This window comes from Mytilus californianus, unplaced genomic scaffold (genome assembly GCF_021869535.1).
Source record: "Mytilus californianus isolate M0D057914Y unplaced genomic scaffold, xbMytCali1.0.p SCAF_8, whole genome shotgun sequence".
Classification (NCBI taxonomy): domain Eukaryota; kingdom Metazoa; phylum Mollusca; class Bivalvia; order Mytilida; family Mytilidae; genus Mytilus; species Mytilus californianus.
In genome coordinates this window covers 10,885,082-10,890,135 of record NW_026262734.1, presented here as the reverse complement: position 1 = coordinate 10,890,135, position 5,054 = coordinate 10,885,082, and the positions used below count along the sequence as shown (strand labels likewise).

General features: G+C 33.3%; 1 protein-coding gene across 1 annotated transcript in view; it reads left to right on the top strand.

Moving 5' to 3' along the window:
- Positions 1-5,054, top strand: part of LOC127711453 (fibrillin-1-like) — a gene marked incomplete at its 5' end in the record, with an annotated part of 283,783 nt that overhangs the window by 208,078 nt on the left and 70,651 nt on the right. The window lies entirely within an intron of this gene.

The window sequence follows — 5,054 nt, the reverse complement described above, 5'->3', positions numbered from 1 at the left end:
TGTAATGTGTAAAAATATGTGTTTAATTGTGTAACAAAAGTACGTAAGATATATCTCTGTTACGAAATACACAACTAGTTCAGTAAAATTTGTACCGTCAATGTTATTACGATATACGTTTATAATAAATAGAAACAACTTAATTGATTGGTTGATTGATGAATTGATGCTTTCTGTCTATTGGCAAATATTTCATGCATATTTAGGATGAGAACAAGTTAACAATAATTACAATAAGTAAGTTCTGCAAGGTATGAGTCGACCGGAATGAAGGGTGGGAAATTATGACGGGGATATGTTGGATAGGGACAGGAATTCAGCCCAACAGGCCACCAATGGACGTCAGTACAACTAACTTGATAGTAATTTTTGGTCGCGTTTTCATTAGAGACTAACGTTATTTTAACGTAGAAATGGATGGTATCAAGTAAGTCTTCCTTACATAATTTTCTACGTCGGTACGACGTTTTACTGACCTTGAAATTACGTTTTTTTTTCTACATAACCCTGATTTTCTGTAATTCGAGTTGTGTTTACATGTTATGAGCAGTAGAGTATGTTTTTCCTCTTTTTATATGTTAATCTCCAATCACCTGATCCATAAACAAATTGAAGCAAGAATTGCTTACACGTTCAGAGCACATGATCTTTTTCCGGGTTTTGTGGGTTTCGTGTAGATTTATCTTTAGTTTTCTGTGTATTTTAAATCTTCTAAATGTTGTCTTCTGTTTTATGTCTTGTTTCATTTCAATTCAAATTTAGCGGGGTGGATATGTCACGTTTTTTGACAAAAATGGCGCGCCACAACAAGGACTTTTAATGCGTAGAAACAAATACATAGCTTATATGGCTAACTCGGCTGTGTATTTTTATATGTTGGATTAAGTTGTTTTATGTAATGTATCCGTTTTTATTCTGTAGTTAGTCCCCACTTCGGTTTTATCATGTATATCTATTATATAGTCATTTTATAAAATTTACTGTTTGTAAAATTATAAATTATTCTAAATAATAAGGATGTTCTTGTCCCATGCAGAAAACCCTGGCCGTGTTAGGCGCAACATTTTGGAAGTTTTGGTCCTCGGTGCTCTTCGGCTTTGTACTTGTTTTGGCTTTCAAGCTTTTTTCGTCTGAGCGTCACTGGATGGTCTTGTGTGGATGAGACGCACGTCTAGTGTATCGAACTTTAAGCCTAGTACTTTTGTTAGATATTATTCGTGTGTTTCTTTGTCCTATATGTTGTCCCATTTATTTGTATTGTGGTCCTGTCATGTGATGTTGTCGTTTTGGTGTTGTGTTTGACGTTGCCATTAAAGCGGGAGGTTTGGCATGCCACAAAACCAGGTTCAACCCACCATTTTTTTCTTAAAATGTCCTGTACCAAGTCAGGAAAATGGCCATTGTTATATTATAGTTCGTTTCTGTGTGTGTTACATTTTAATGCTGTGTTTTTGTTGTGTCGTTGTTCTCCTCTTATATTTGATGCGTTTCCCTCAGTTTTAGTTTGTAACCCGGATTTGTTTTTATCTCTATCGATTTATGAGTTTCGAACAGCGGTATACTACTGTTGCCTTTATTTATAGACAGAACTAACATTATTTTTTGTCATTTTTGCTATTTCCTTTTTAATCTAAAGTGATTTCCTTTATACTCTATACTATGACTGACTTGCCACTCTGTCATGGACAATTTTCTCTATATCTTTCCAAACCGATTTTACACAGTAATTATAAAATTGAAACAACCCTTGATATATGATACATTAACAATAATCTTCAGATGGCATTATTTCTTTTATTTCAACTTGATAAAATTATGTTTGAATGTAGATAACTTTTAGATCGGTGTATTACTCTCTTGCTTTATAATAATTAAAACCGACATTTCTGGTACTATTTTCTATTCTCAAAACTACATATTTACCTTAATTCTACAGCACTAAATTTGGATTGTGATTAAATATTTGACACAGCATAGGTTTCTGACACAGAGAGATCCATACACTTGAACACAAGTTATTGTCTGGAAACTAGAAAAATGCTTGTTTTTTGGCCCCTTTTTGGCCCAAAATTCCTAAACGTTTAAGGCAATTACTTCCAAACTCAAATCCAGCTTTCCCTGTGTGATATGGAACCTTGTAGTACAATTTCATAAAGATCTATACACTTACACACAAGTTATTGTCCTGAAACTAGAACAATTCTTGTTTTTTGCCCCTTTTTGGCCCCTAATTCCTAACATTTTGAAGCAATTACCCCCAAATCAATCCCAGCCTTCCCTTTGTGGTATGGTACCTTGCAGTACAATTTCAGAGAGATCCATACTCTTGAACACAAGGCTAAATAAGAACATAGGGGTAAATTCAGTTTTTGGATTTTATATCAAAACCCAAAGCATTTAGAGCAAATCTGACACAGAGTAAATTGTTCATTAGTTTTCAAAGTTCTATCAGCCCTGAAATTTTCTGGTGAATCTAATAACCCATTGTCATGATTGTTGGGTTGCTGTCACTAAATTGGTAATGTCAAGGAAAATTTGCAGTTTTTGGTTATTATCTTGAATATTATTAATGATAAAGATAAACTGTAAACAGCAAAAATGTTCAGCAAAGTAAGATCTACAAATACGTTTCTTTAACCAAAATTGTCAATGGACCTCTTAAGGAGTAGTGGCACTTTAACGACAATTTTACACAATTTGTTTATCATGTTTTCTAACTTTAAACAATCTTCTCCTCTGAAACTACTGAACCAATTCCAACCAAACTTAGGCTGAATGATCCTTAGGGTATTTAAAATAAAGCTTGTGTTTTATTTTTTGTTTCATCAATAAACATGGCTGCCATGTCTAAAAATAGAACATAGGGATAAAATGCAGTTTTTGGCTTATATCTCAAACACTAAAGCATTTAGAGCAAATCTTATGTGAGGTAAAATTGTTCATTATGTCAAGTAATATCAGCAATTAAATTTTTAGATGAATCTAACAATCCATTGTTGGCTTGCTGCCACTAGATTGGTAATTTTAAGGAAACTTTGCAGTTTTTATACGACCGCAAAATTTTGACCGCAAAAAAGATTTTGCTGTCAAAATATTGGTATGACGTTGGCGTCGTCCTCCAAAGACAGATTGGTTTTCGCACTCTAACTTTCGTTTAAGTGAATGGATCTCTATGAAATCTTACCTTAAGGTTCAATGCCACAAAAAAAAGGTTGGGATTGATTTTGGGGGTTATGGTACCAACAGTTAAGGATTTAGGGGCCAAAAATAAGTATTTTTGTAACTTCCAGACATGACTTGTGTGTTAGTGTATGGATCTCTCTGACATTGTACCACAAGGTTCCATATCACAAAGGGAATGCTGGGATTGATTTTGGGGGTAATTGCCTCAAAATTTTAGGAATTAGGGGCCAAAAATGGGAATAAAAAACAAGCATTTTTCTAGTTTCATGACAATAAATTGTGTGTATGTGTATGGATCTTTCTGAAATTGTACTACAAGGTTCCATATCACAAAGGGAAAGCTGGAATTGATTTTGGGGGTAATTGCCCAAAATGTTTAGGAATAAGGGGTAAAAAAGAAACCAAAAATAAGAATTTTTCTAGTTTCCAGACAATAACTTGTGTTCAAGTCTATGGATCTCTCTGAAATTGTATTGCAAGGTACCATACCACAAAGGAAAGGCTGGTATTGATTTTGGGGGTAATTGCCTCAAAATTTTAGGAATTAGGGGAAAAAACAAGAATTTTTCTAGTTTCTCGAAAATAACTTGTGTGTAAGTATATGGATCTTTATGAAATTGTACTACAAGGTTCCATATCACAAAGGGAAAGCTGGGATTGAGTTTGGGGGTAATTGCCCTAAACGTTTAGGAATTTGGGGCCAAAAAACAAGCATTTTTCTTGTTTTCAGACAATAACTTGTGTTCAAGTGTATGGATCTCTCTGAAATTGTACTGCAAGGTACCGTACCACATAGGGAAGACTGGGATTGAGTTTGGGGGTGATGAATCATAAGGGGGTTCAAAAAATTTGGGGGGTGTTTCCTTTTTTTCTTTTGTTTTCTTTAAAATTTTACATTTTAAATTGGTTATTTCTGATTTATATATAAAAGCAAATAATAATGATATGGTTTGAATAGGTAAATTAGAAATTTTTAAGTTCTTTGACCACATTCATTTTGTGAGCCTCTTGTTTTAATTGCTTCTGTAAGTAATATATTAATTTGAAATTTTGACTACAGACACATACAGATTATACTGCTAACAATATTTCAGAGTTTAATGTTGTCAAGCACACAAATCATAGAAGAATAGTTAATCACGTCATTGTTGTCCATTGAAAAATTAGTATGAACACGATGAAAAAGTACGGGAATGTTTGTTAAACTATTGACCGTGGTTATGTCTTTGAAACTGTTGACTGGCAAATAGTCTGTGAAATGAAAAAGCACAAATATTTCATTCCTTTTTTATATCATGGTATATAGAAAAACACATACTGATGTATAATAATAGTTATAGTCATTAAATTATAGTTTTTACCTTTTTTAAGTTTAGGGCAAGAAATATAGAAGATAAAGAAAAATATAAACAATAACAACTGTACAGTAGAAATGATTGGCAAAACAAGATAAACAGAAGACAACAAGGCCTAAATGGTAAGACCACTTCTATATAATAAAAGTCATTGCCCTTGAATGATGACTATTATAAAGATAAGAAGATGTGGTATGGTAAATGAGTTATCTATCCACAAGAGTTCAATGAAGTGGATGCAAGCAATTAAAGACCAATGACGGCCTTCGATAATGAGAAAACCCATACCTGATAAGTCAGCCAATAAAGACCCCAACATGAAAAGATTTAAACAATCCAAATTAGTTCAAAGCCAATAACAATTAATAAAAAAAATCATGTCTGTGAGCACTCCACCTAACCATAATCTAGGACATTGGTTCAAATAGCACAACATATGAACAAACGGTAAAAAGTTGCATGTGGCTCAACTCATTATCACTGCAAGGCACTAAAACGACTGATATTAAGTCGTGG